The 14,352-nt window shown below is 39.8% G+C and overlaps 1 long non-coding RNA gene across 1 annotated transcript; it reads right to left on the reverse strand.

Moving 5' to 3' along the window:
* Positions 1–7,373: 7,373 nt before the first annotated feature.
* LOC142601025 (uncharacterized) lies at positions 7,374–13,219 on the reverse strand. Its single transcript, XR_012834579.1, has 3 exons — positions 13,074–13,219; positions 11,571–11,742; positions 7,374–7,771 (listed from the first exon to the last, which is right to left on the reverse strand). It is a non-coding gene; the product is annotated as an uncharacterized LOC142601025 (long non-coding RNA).
* Positions 13,220–14,352: the final 1,133 nt, after the last annotated feature.

The following is a 14,352-nucleotide window of genomic DNA, read 5'->3' on the forward strand; positions in this document are numbered from 1 at the left end:
GCTTCAAGTAGAATAGCAGAGTTGTAAAAAATAACCCTGGATAGTACAAGCCTAATAGATCCTAGTAATTCCTCTGTTTCCGTAAGAAATATAATGGCAGGCTCCTTTGAAATGCATTCAGACAAATTGATGCAATGTTAAGTTTGAACTACATGCAGAACACCTCAAGTAAAACACATATAACTAATGCATATTAATTCCTATTCATATAACTAACACATATTCATTATACATTATTGATAAATTTCAGCGTTTGCTGAAGCAAGTAGGTGTATGACAGTAGTGGCTCAAAAAGCTGTTTGAGAACAAATATCTGAGGTGATGTTACTGAGACGACTTCTGTGGCTCATAACCCCCACAGTCTTATGGCCACCCCTGTGCCCTGTGGCCCCAGACCCTACTCCTCCAGCTCCGCTCCAAATGTACCAGGCAGGCTGTTCCTCACCGCAGCAAAGCTTGCACACAGGCACCGCAAGAGGGGCTACTTCCCTGCTGTTTCCTACATTATTTACGCCTATCCTTCTCCTACAAGTGGTCCGAGATCACCTTTGCTGCAGCTGCAAATCTAGACCTGCTGGTATTCTGATATGTCAGGTGATAAATACCCTCTTGGCAGATAGTAAATCTTGGGCTAAGGGCTCTCTTCCGGAAATTTAATTCAGGAAAAATCCTGTCTCAGGATGACTTCACATCCTGCTGTGAAACATGCTCAGACAGGGCTGGAGACAGCCTAAGTACTACCGGGTTGCATGTAGAGTGTGACAGTTCCTAAAGTCTGCGAAGTGCCTCTGCTCAGCCGGCTGGGAGGATGCTCTGCCGGAGAGCTGAGCTGGTCACCCCACCCGAACGAGACAGAAACTTCTTGTGCATCGGCTCCTGTACGGGCTCTGACTTGCCACACTCCCCACCGGGGGAATGGCTACCCTGGAGACAACAAAGGTGTGAGCAGGGGTCAAACAGGAAGGTGCAAACCCTTTCTTGATGGCAAGGGCCATGGAGAAAACTGTTTGGCTCCTCAGAGAACTCCATGTGGGTCCGTCAGGGCAGGGCCCGGCAGCCAGGGCCTGTCCCACCCCCATGTGGGATCAGGCAGCCGGGGGCAGTGGGGCAGCCCCAGCCCCGGGCATCAGGCACCTCCCTGGGGATGGGGATGGACCAAGGCCAGGCCAGGACATGGGGCTCTGCACACACAGTTTCTTTTGTTATAAACACCATCTGTCCAGAAGAAGTCCATTTAGTTTCATGTCTTCTAAATCCCTCCCTGCTTTCCCCAGACCAAGCTGGCATCCTGCATCATGGGGAAGAGTCCAAGGTCAGAGGCATTTCTGTAGGGAAAAATCTGCAAAAGCAGTTTCTAGTGGAGAAACGGAAAGTTCAGGACATTTGACTGCCTCTTATCTTTGCGCCTACAGATGCACAAATGTAGCACCAATAAGGACCTTTTTTCCTGATTTTTTTCTATGCTTACATCCACTGTGACTTCTCCTGCAGGGAGAAGCCCTCGGTGCAGGGCTGGGAGCTGGACTGGCACTGTGAGCACTGGCGCAATCGCCTCTTACAGCCTTGGGAAGAACTTACTGATTTCACAGAGGCATTCCACTAAGCAAAGAGATAATAATCTGCTATGACATCTATTAGTACATGTTTTATTGGGTTTAAAGTAAATGTCAAAACTGTACATAAGAACACAACAAGCTATAATGCTGGACAGTATCTTACATGCACAATGTATAGACTATTTAGCCCTACATTTGCCTTGTTTCCTCCATATTTCTCAGGTATTTTGTTGAAATTTATTTTTCCGTCCTAAACTGGGCCTCCTTTTGAGGAGAATCTTGTTCCTTCCCATCTGAGGGGATGACCTCTCCTTTCCCCCAGTAGACGTGGGGGTGATCAGCTGCATATCCTGTCACAGGTTATTTTTTGGTGACCAAAATTTGCTATCATAAAACAAATGCTGAACAATTGCTATGACAATTTAAATGAACTGTCTGCAGTCAGCTCAGAACACACATAGGAGCTAACTTCGTCCAGTAAAATGAAACAATATGTAGTTTGTCCAGTTGTAACATTAAGCCTAGAATGACCTCAGATGTCCTCAGCTCCGGCTCTCCAGCAAATCTGAAACTTAGCTCATGTTGTTGGCAACTGGGCTTTCTAGCAAAAAACCCCAAAACAACCCAGCTTAGTACTCTCTTTCCTGTAAAAGACATGTTTTTATGAAATCACTGATCCAACCCTAAAATGACTTCAGAATACATGCTTTTGGATAAAGTCCCTTTTAATAGCAGTTTTATTTTCCTTGGAAACAAGTTGACATTAAATTCCTACAGGCAGAAGCTACTGGCCTTTATATTAGGACATGCTGGCCAACTCATGCTGTAATGAACTATTTTTATTTTCCTCCCTTTTCTGATGTGAGGTCATGCCACGTTCTTCTCTGGTGAGTTAGCGAACAGCTTCTCAGCACCACGATCCTCTGTCCTCTGTGCAGCTGTTGCCCAGGTTCTCCTCTGGCTTGTGGAGTTTCAGACTGTCAGGTTATGCAGATTTTCTTCTTGAGATATTATGCTTCTTTCCTGGAGGGGCCTGAAACAATACAATCTTTAGCTCTGCTGCTTCTTGGCTAGAGACACTAGGAGGAGGTATTTGTATAAAACAGGATCTAAATTGGCTGCCTGGGGTGTGAGAGAGGAGAAACCTGTCTACCTAAAAGGAGGACAGTTGCAGAAAATGTCCCTTTGGACAGTTACAGAAAATGTCCATTTCCTCTTCCCCCACAATCATGCCTCCATGGGTGGGAACAAACCCAGGGACAGAGCACTCAGGCAACGGTAAAACAAACAGAAGCTCTACAGTGTCACCCCTCAGTCATCTGCAGAACTTGCACATTTGTGGGCTTGCAAATGCCTTTTTAAGGTTTAGCCCTACATTTGCAAATTAAATGCATACTTAGGTACCCTGGGAAAGAGGCCTTGATGTTCAGAGACATTGTACAAGTGCAATTCCTATTCTGCACCTGAACTTCACATTAACAAAGCAAAACAAGATCATTTGATCTAGTGAGCTAGAAATGGATTTAGCTGTCTGGCTTGGGAATCCTTCCGGAAAGCATATTAGCTTTAATCATCCTTTACACAGGGAGATAAGCTATTATTTATGTTTGAAAAATGTCTTTTCTTTCAACGACCTTACCTACTGCTAAAAAGAAGGGAGGAAAGTGGGTAACTACTAAAGCAGCATCCAGGCTTCTGTTCACAGTCAAGGATATTTGGTATTGCTATAATAATATGCTTGGCAAATAGAGCATGCAGCTGGATTGGAAAGCTATTTAAAATTCAGCAACTCAGCTGTGTGGCTTGTTCAACAAATTGTTACTCCGACTGAGCAAAGACCAGGCTTCTTCATCTACTTTTAGAGGACCCACTTTTAGTGGTCAGAATAGCGATTTATCTATGTGCATGTTAAGCGAAAAGTCATGGCTAGATCTCCGTTAGAAAGCTTAGGTAGCAAAGCCACGTAAGTAGAAACCCTCATAAAGATACAGATACAGGAGTAAAAAATATACACGGAAGTGCAGCTTGTGCTGGGCAGGGCACAGCCAGAATCTGTGTTAGTATGAACTCTTCCATAACTACACCTACTTTTAGGTATTTTTGTCAGTTTAACTACATCAGAACAATTAAGGTGGAAAAGACTGTCAGTTCGGTTATCTTCTAAAGAGGTGGAAATCATTTTGTGGACTGAGAAGCCTTTGGAACAGAGTTCCACTCCATGCAAATAAAGGTGGAAAAGGCTTTTTGTTTGCTTGTTCTTGCTGTGATGGTGGTCTAAGGACACGGGCAAGACAAGATTTATAGGTGGAGTTAGTATTTTCTATTAGATCAACTAATATAGTTGGAAAAATTAGACAAGGTTTTGTGCACACAAGCCCTTCTTTGCGCCTAAAAGCTCATCTAATTTTTCCAGCCATGCCAGCTGGGCTGATAAAGGTGGTAGGCCGGGCCAGTACAGGTGGTGGCAGGAGAATCAAGAGATACACAGGGGTGAGAGAGAGCAGGTTGGTTCACACACACTGTAAGACCATAGTATGTAGTTTGAAGCAATAGGATTACTCAGACTACTAAAATTTGATCTAAACAAGAACATCTGGTTGAAAGAGGCTATTGCTAGAAAATTTCTGTTTAAGAGCAAAACAGTATTTTGAACATTTTGTGACATGTACAATAGCTGCTATAAAGAAATCAGTGCAGTAATGTGGGGTTTTTTAAAGTTTAACTATATTAAAAGCCATCAGCAACTTTTAAAAATCTTTATCAAAGTATTTTCATATTTCACATTTAGAACCATGATAAAACAGAAAACTTAGTTCACAGGCAAGGGTAAGATTGACAATACAGCAATTGAATGAAATAATTAATAAAACTAGTTACTGATGCTATAGCATCCTTACCTGTACCATGCAGATAGGGATTATGAGGCAAGTATAAAATCCTTAATACAACACCTGACGTGTCAAATATATCTGCCTCCTGCAGAAGATGAAAAACTATAGAGTTATGCAGCCTATGCCTTCTAAACCAGTATATAACAGAGAAATATGTAGGCTATTGTAATATAGTGCACTGTCCCTAAAGGCAAAACAGGATGAAAAAATTTACATAAAACCAAATCAGATTAGTAATCTTAAATTAGTCTAGTTCTCTACTGAATTGTGTAAACTGATGCTAAAAACTGCCTGGGTAAGTAAATCATCCTTTGACAAAAATCTTCTTGTTTTCAAAGTAATTTTTGTTTCTTTGAGTTGGGTTTTTTCTCTCTATCTCTCCATTTTATAGGATTTTCATATGAGAAGAAGAAAGGAATATCTACACAGTGCTAGTCTTTGATATTTTGATGTTATTTAGATAGTTTTCTAGGAAAAACAGCAGATAGAGTCAACATAGAAACAAATAAAATTTTTGAAAGACCTAGTTAAAAGTTTTATCAATTTCTATTACATACATGTAAGATTATTAAGCACAGCACATGTGCATGGTGATTAAGATGAAAGAAGGGTGATATTTTTAGGGTAGTGAGATGGACAATGAATTTTGTAATGTCTTAATGCATTGGGTTTGAAAGCTTTGTTTTAGCCTTGTGCCTTTATGAGACAATGAAATCAAGACACTTGCAAAATTCGTAGGGACTACTGTTACTTCTAATAATATGAGTAATGAAAGTACAGTATTATTCAATCAAATATGATAACCAGAGTCTACTGGGTATATCTACTAATGCATGTAAATATATCTATGAAGTGGATATTTTAATGATAAAAATGGCAGGTTTGGTTGTTCAGTTAGAAAGAGTACTGTTGCTGTAATGTTCTCTCCGATAACACATCTGCTTGGCTCTTGCCAAGATAACGGGCATGGTAACAACTGTTAGGGTCTAATCTTGTTAGTAAACTTACCCGATATTAATACCTGTCCTATGCCATTATTCTCTTTCTGCTGTAGAAGTGTGCATTTGTTATAATAAATCTAATAACTTCTACACATATTTTTAGCAAATAGCCATGCAATTATTCTTTTTCATCTGTACAGAATATTCAGTGTGGGAAATAACTGGAGTATTGCTCAAAAGCTTTCTCAGCTCTACTGAACCAGCAAAAGTAGCAAGTGAGGACATGGGATAAAAGACAGCAACATTTTAACTGATAATATTATACAGCCAAACTGGCTTTAGGACTGGGATGAAACAGTGCTCTTCCTGCCACACATGTCATTGTAAGCAATAAAGATTTTGTCACTGGAATTTACAGAACAGATGCTGAGGCTGGTCTTTGATATCTGTGTTGATTCTGCAGGGAAATGAACAAAGCATGCATTTTTTTAAAATAGTAAATTAATGTGACCAAACAGGCAGCAAAATTCACAGCTCAAACAGTTTGAAGTCCTTAAAAATGATTTCTATCTATTCTCTGCTCTCCAAGGAGAAAAGCAGGATGATGAAAGTCTTGTGCAATGGATATTTGAATCTAGTCCAGGGTGCTTGTTATTTAAACACAGGGTGAAAATTATTCCTGGGGCTATGAATGCAGATGATTTTTTGGGTGTATTGACATTTCTAGACAGCTTGTCAGTCTTTTTCTTAAAGATTGTATTTCATTATACTGCCAGAAAGAAAAGCAATGCTATTTCTGACAAATTCTGGGAGAAATGGTATTGTTTGGATGCAGGGACAACCATGATGGAATGGGCTACTGAAGAATGAATGTGCCAGTGCAAAATGAAACATTAAAATAGCTATACTGAGATCTGATGGTTCTTTAGTTTAGTATTATAAGGCATGGCAAAGGCTCAAATGCATGGCAGCTTCTTTGTTTTCTTTTCCTCCATTGCACGTCTTAAATTATCATGAAGCAGTAAAATGTATTTATGTATCTTAGTAGCTAAAGGGAAAAATCCTCATTAGCCTCGCCTATTCTTTCCAAATAGGACAGAAGAATTACAGCTAAGTTGGGACTTGTTTAAGCAAAGCATCTATTACCATTTTAGCCTCCCTAAGGAATCCTCTGGGGACTACAGCTGCCACTTCAGAAAGGACTGCATCTCCTTCATATCCTAGAACATTTCTGCCAGCCCCATCCACATGTCTCAAGAACCTGAAGATTTCTAAATGACCCTAGCCATCTGTTTTTGGGCAATTAAATCCTACCTCTGATGTTTACACACTGACACAAAGTAGGTACTAAGGATCTGATGTCATTTTTACTTTGCACTGTAATTGGTTGTCAACAACAGTGTTGAAGAGCTCTGAAGACTTGTATCAACCTGTCCAATGGAGAAGGTTTTGAGCTGGCCGTTTGATATGTTACTGAACCATGTGTACTCTGGTCCTGAGACTCAGTAACAGTTCTGAACTTGCCATACACAAAAATGAAGAAAAGGTCTCTTCCATTTCCACCAAACCAGACTCTGCAAAAATCCTGCCTAATGCCAAATGTCAAGTATGAGAAACCTCTAAAACAGAAGGGTTCTTTGCTGACTCTTCTGCCTGCATAGCATCTGGAGGAGAAAATAATCCTCATGCTTGGCAATCACCGTGATGGCTGTTAGGTAAGTTCCAGAGCACGGAGACTACAAGAGCCACATACTGCTGTCTGAAAGTCATTCGCAGTCCAAAGTCAGCCTACGGAGAACCTCTGTCTCCCACAATTCAGCTTGATGTTTTCATGACCTACGGGAGACCCTGAGAGAAAACTGGAATTATGGCCATTAATAATGCAGGAGGTCAGCGAAAATATTGAGACCACAAAAGACCTAGAACAATACAACCTCTATGAGAGCTAGAAAGAGGTGTGAGATTCAGCTACACAGAGAAGGGGATGTTTTGAATGGGTGCTTCACCTGGTTCTATTGTAGAATGCACTGAAATACAGAGCATACTGAAAGAGAGGAACAAGCCATCAGTTTGGCTACTTATCAGAGTGTTAGTTTACAGTAATTTATAATGGATTATATTGAATTTTTATTCTTAAAATTTAATATAATTTTAATGTAGCACTTGGAATCTCATATTTCAAATATGCATACTGCTGTCCAGGAGAGGGCAGTCCATTCCCAGGATCAGTTGGCTCCCATCACAGACTTAATCCAAGAACTGTAACTAGAAACTCTGACAAAGAAAGTTTCTTAGGCAGAGTACAACTAAGACCCCAAGAGGTGAGGGCATATTGGACAAAACTGTCTTGGACAAGACAAACAAAAGGTCTTCTGCTGTCTCCCTGAAAAAGAAAGAATGCAAATATGCTAGTGACAGTATATCAGTAATGTGCAAAAAGGAGGCATAGAAGTGGAGTGAATATATCACCAGAGCTGTACAAGGACAAATAAATAGCATAACCTGAACTTTGCCTGGGGAAGTCTTCTCCCTATCTATTACACAAATATCATAAATCTGTATGCTATAAAGGCATAAAAGCTCAAGAGGCAGCCAGACGCTAAGACTGGCCTTTTATTTCATGTCATTTCATTCTTCAATTCATTTAATTTCATTACTTTTCATATTTTTATTTCATATTTTTACAGAACAATGTGAGGGGTTATTTCTGCAAATGGCATGTAATGAGTCAGACTGCTTTTCTTCATTTACAATCCTCCCTGTCCTCCCTCTACCTGTCTCTGCCAGGTATGTGATTCACCCAAGAGAGCTTTGAACTCTGCTCTGGAGTAAAAAGCAGGATAGCCACATTAACAAGATATAGCAGCTAAAGTAATTAGCCTTAATAGCACCTGGCACAGACCCTCCTGAGCTTGTCTGAGATGGTATGTTCATGTATTATATTTCATGGTTACTGAAATCCAGAGGAGATACAGGCTCCTCTCCTGAGGTGGTGTAGCAGCACCAGCGCGGTGCTCAGCAGGAGTTAGTGAGTCCTGTGCAGCAGCAGCCGCAGAGGTGCTGACATGAGCTTATCTGCAGCTACTGCTGCACTGCACTGTAATCTGCACTGAACGAGATCAACGTAACAAAACTCATGGAAGGAGAAGGTGATTTCTTTTACAAAATGTCTAAAGGAGTTGTTTCTGCTCATTCAAACTCATTCTCTCATAAACTTTATTTGCTCCCACTCCTACATCCACATGCACAACAAGAACCTCTTGGCACTGGACCTCTATAGATCAAAGCAGTCTGCTCAGGATCACTGCTGGAGCACAAGGGATGCTGGCTCCTGAGTCCTCATCATGTCTTTGGGGTTATTTTTGATTAGCAATGGCTAACTACATTTTGGACAGATTTTTTACATGATTTAGGAGTCAGGAGCTGTAATGGGGTGGTCCTTTTCTACAGCCTGTCTTCCTGATCAGTTAACAGAAAAAAGAATGGCATCATGTCGTGTGCAGTCAGGTAGTTCAAGCACTAGAAAAGGAAGGACAAGGCATGGTGCGTACCTTTCAGCTCTTACATTTTAGATGGAGGACAGAGTATGTATCACCTGCGTAATAATCTAAGAACTGAACTAAAGACTAACAGAGAATTTTGATTTGCTTAGAGCATCAAGCAGAAACTTGAAATACAGTCATAAACAATAATACAGGAAATCAGTGAACATATTGACAGGACCAAAGAACTAGAAAAACAAAATTCTAAGAACAATGTACTTTCTACAGGCTTGCAATAAGGATAGAGAAATTTAAGCACAGTCAGTGGGTTAGGATGAAGAACTTCAAACTCTATAGTTGAAGGACATAGTTGAGTTCATTGCAAGGGAAGCATACCAGCTGTTTATAGTAGGAAGGTAGTATTAGGTTAGAAATATGTATAAAACTTTGAATTTAATCCCTGTTCACTATATTAGCTGGAAATTGGTCCTAGATCTTTCCTAAATTATTTTTAGTGCTTTTTCTATCTCACCGTCTACCCACATTACAGTCAAATCCACTTTCTACAACTTCCTTCAGAGTCTAAGACAGTGCCAAAGATGAGTGCACTTGATAGGCAGTGGGACACGTCCTCCAAAGGGCAGCAATGACCACAGCACAGTCTGGGTTCCCTCCTACTTTTCAGTAGTGCAATGTATTGTCCAGGTGAACAATCATAAATAATTATGCACATAAATACATGTGCATAACAAAGACTAAGTTTGAGAACTTTTTTCTATTGCAGCAGTCAAAAGGGAATGTTTTGTTAGCTGTATTGTCCTTTTTCAGAGAATTTTACCTTCCTTTTCCCCTTCCAATTCATTAAGAGTTTTGCTCCCGTGAACTTGAAGAAGGGCAAGAGTTTCTGTTTGTCTCTGAATTTGCTTCCATTTTATTAAGCTGTGGTTGTGCCCTGTGACGTCTCCCTTGCCCTGGCACACTCCCCAATCCTAAGTCATGTCCCATTCTTGCCAGGCCTTTAGTGCCACCTGCCACGGTGCCAGGATCATACTTTCTTTTGCTGACTCAGAAGTACACAAAAAGACTGTCTTCACCTCAGCAACTACATCTACAGCACATCTCAGAGGGTGATCTGTGTCCATGCCCAGAGCTGGATGTACTGCTACCTCCCTGGATAAATACATCTAGTCTTTTCCTTGTCCCCCACTCATCCCAATGCTGGAATGTTCTTGCAGAAATCTCAGTCCTTCCAGCCTGTCTGGTAATGATTTCAGTATCAAGAAACCATCCTTTGTCAGTTGAAGAGGGGACAAAGACTACGTCTATGCTAGGAAACTAAACATGGCCGGAGCCTGGGCTTGCACACTATCTCGTGATGGTGCAAACTGTTTAACTGTATAGCACATTCCCTGGCATGGCTCTGGCCCATGCTGGCTAGCACGGTCTCACACAGTGCCAAGACATAGTTTGGGGGATGACAGAGTTAGGACTTTCCCAGCAAGCAATGTAACTGTCCATTTCATTCTTAATAAAACCTAACAATGTTTGTAGAGTCTTAACCGCAGGCTGTACAAATGTTCCGACTGGCTGAGTAATGCCTGATGATGTAGTATTCCTCTTTACTGACATTCATTAGAACATATATGCAACTGCAGAAAATATCCAATTTGGTTTAATTCACATTTGAACTGAACCATATCTTTCATAAGTAGGAGCTAACCATAAAATTAAAAAAATTTTTTTTTGCTGTCATAAGAAAACAACAGATGAGTCCCTTACAATTTTTAGCTCCAAGGACCCATGAACACACATGCATGTGAATTTGAGTAGAGATTCCTATATAGCAATAGTTCTACTGAATTTGGTGAGCGTTTCCCCACATAAGTGTTTGCACAGTGAAAGTTGGATGGGACAGTGAAGGGTATGGTCTTCTTCTCCCCAAGAATTTTAAAGAGCTCAATTAATTTCTCCATCTTGAATCAGAACAGTCACAAAATCTCCAACAGTTTCACTTACAGAAATCTTTCACACACCAAAAAAAAAAAAGTTGATTAAAAAAGTGTGATTTGGGATGGAACAGAAAATAAGACATGAGCTGTTGGCAGGTTTGAACAGAGATTTATGTGGGAAGAAGTAATGATACACTGGAAGGATTTGGGGAAAAATGACAGATGAGAAAGCTGAAAAGGACAGGAGTCAGTTAAATTAATTATATTAGTCTTATCTTTTCCATTCCAGTTTGCAACTAAGGGTAGGCTTGCTAGGCATTGTGATTGCTTTACCATATAAAAGACAATCCAGGCCACTGATAAATGTCAAGCTGTTCAGTTCTTCCATCTATTACTCTCCAAAGCACTTTAAAGCCTATTGCAGCTCTCTCAAATATTTATAAAGAGACAGTTTTGGAAAGCAGACAGCTATTTTGCCATATGTCTGAATGGCTGTTCTTCAATATGTTCTTGAAGAGTAATGACAACTCTTAAAATTTTTAAGGGCAATTTGAAGGGACCCTCTTCATTTACATTTAGTCCACAACTTAAGTTTTGTGAAAAAATGGCTAAAGGGTCATTTTTAATGTTTGGACCCATGATTTTTTTTTTATTGCGCACATTCCCTTCTACTTTTAAGTACTGTAAGGCAACTGTGTGGAAAGCAAGAGCAACTAGCTAACATAATACAAAAAATGTAAACCAAACATACACATTTGGGAAATCCCTTGCTGTTCTGTTGTGATGATGTAGCATCATCAAGCTCCGGGCTTGGCATTTCTTTCCCATGAAAGTAAAAGAAACTGTTCCCTGGTAACCCAAGCCTCTCTCTCTCTCTCAATAGCACTCCTCTGGACTTGAAGAATGTGTTGACATATCAGCATCTGTAATAAACAGCAGAAATCAGGCCCTTAACTTCACTTTTGTGTTTAAATTTAAAAAATAAAAAAACCCCACAACCTTCAGGAAATAGATAAAAGTGACTTAGAAAAATCAGACATATTAATAAGCAGTCACAGGAATGTTTGAGAATAAAGACCAGAAGGCGTTTGTAAGGGTGTCTGGAACGACTTTATGTAACAGATGGTACCTGGTAGGAGCACTTGCATTTCAATTTCACTTCTGCACACAGCATTTGTTTGTATTAGGGAAGCAAAACCTTCACAGACAGCTCTAAAATTTATTCAAAGGTAATTTTTCATTAGTTAGATTTAGGAGATTAATGTTCAGGATTTTAAAAAATTGATTGCTATTCTTTTATTTATTTTTTTCTTTCATTCTCATTTTCACTTTCCCTCTACCCTGCCAATACATGCAATAAGAGATGTGGTGTCCAGTATTTTTATTTTTACCATGTATCTCTGGTTGTGTTCATTTGTGATATGTTCTTATATTTACTTATACATATAAAAGGAAAACTAGAACTCCCTAGTTTGTCAATCAGCAGACTTAAAACCTTCAGTGTCGGTTCCCCTGTGATCAAAAGGCCCTACTTCCTAACCATGACTGAGAAAGCTTTGCAGCATGCACACAAGATCAATAAACAATCAATGGTACTGAGCAGAGTTTTAGTAGAGATTTTTGCAACATAAATGCTGATTTTTCATTGTATTTTGTGCTTCTGTAGCACAGTTGTATCTCCTTCCCATTTTCCCAGGGTTCTTTGATGCTGTCTCTGGACACTGAGGAATGCCATAATAATGCCATCACATCGTGTTGGTGGTGGTATAGCACCAGGGCCTCTTCTTATCATCTGGGTTGCTACAATAATTTATATCTAAACTCCTGAAATAGAAACATAGAGTGAAAATAACATCATTCTGGAAATCTGAAACCAGATGTTGTATGAAGGTATAGAATGTCTTCCTGACCTGTTTAATTTACTGGAGTGTCATCATCACAGATAAAACACTGTCCCATGTTGCTGTTCATTCATGCTAGAGACATATTATTTCAACAAACTACTGTTTTGGAAGTGATCAATAAACCCTGTAATAAACGTTCTTTTGCTGGCCGTTATATGATTAGTCTTTCACACTTCAGGTTGTCGTCTTTAAGCTTGCAGTGAAATATGCCTCCTGTAAGGTAGGTGTACTGGCAGCTGACTAGTCCACTAAGACTGGCTCATATTCAAAATGCTGACCAGTCTCAGGTCATTTTTGCACTGGACTGGTTATGGGGGGGACAAACTCTGACTTTGGAGGGAGGATTTTACCTTGATAATACATTTTCAAATATAATTAGACTTCTGAAGTGTATTCTGCACTTCCTTTTAATAGCAACCAGGCAGAAACATGCCCAAGTTGAACATGATCCCACTCCAGCGGACTCAAGAGTATGGCATTGGTAGGCGAACAAGCAGCAGTACTGCAAAGAAAAGTGTGAAAAGTCAGCTGTAAGAGCAAAGTTGGAGAGAACAGGAAAAAGTGAGGGTAAGAGACAAGAACAAGGTATGAGGAGAAGCACTGCAGGGTACAGAGAAGTAAAGAATCCTACCCTAAGGAGAAGCCAAACCAAAGTCTATTCTATGCACAGTAACTGGACCTTATCAAACTACAGCATTTTAGTGGCTGGGTTGTGCCACAAGTTCATATGAACAAATTCAGCCTTATGAATAAAAATGCTCTAAATTCACATGTAAAGCAAATCCCTGATTTAAAATAAAACAAACAGAGAAGAACGTGAATATTCTCTCATACTTAAATATATTTTACAAGACAAAACAAAAATCATGGTAGAAAACATAGTGGGAAGAACGGAAAGACGAAACATACATACTCTGGCCTTTACACCTGGGATGCCACCGTAATCTAATCTGGTAGCAGATCTGGTGAAACACCATGGTCTACTTTCATTCCCATCAGGATTTCTGCAGTATTTTTCTTCAAACCCCGCATGAGTGAAAATTTCATGTGTAAAGCTGTAATAGGAAAAAAAAATACCATTACATAAGAAGTGATTTTTTTCTTTTTTTTCCAAATGTTTACGGCTCAGTTCATGCAACCTGAAAGCCAAGAAAATGGATACTCCTCTTGTGGATCTAATGTCTCAGCCTGAATTTTTTTCCATCAGATAAGCTGTCATAAAAAGTCTCTCTGTTGCCACTGGAATGCCCCGAAGAACCACCAGCCTCATGTCCACAGTTTACAGGAAATTCAAAGGGCAACAGTGCTCCTCTATATTTTCATGCAGCTGATCTATTTGACCTTTACTGTCATATCTATTGTTTCTAACCTACAAGGTTTAAAAGAGGTTCAAAGAAAGAAGTGTGACATTTTCTTTGGAAGATACAGAGAGAGAACACTGACTAAACTCCAGAGGGTTTCCAGTAACACGAATGTCATACCTGTGTGAATCTACCTGAAGAGCAGATAGACCTTCTTCCATGCTTCTCATATAGTAACAATAACATATTAACAGCGAAAAGGCTCATCAATATACTGATACTATTTCAGTTTCATTTTCCATGCATTATCTCTTACCTAAAAAACCAA

The sequence above is a fragment of the Balearica regulorum genome, chromosome 3, assembly GCF_011004875.1.
Source record: "Balearica regulorum gibbericeps isolate bBalReg1 chromosome 3, bBalReg1.pri, whole genome shotgun sequence".
Lineage (NCBI taxonomy): Eukaryota > Metazoa > Chordata > Aves > Gruiformes > Gruidae > Balearica > Balearica regulorum.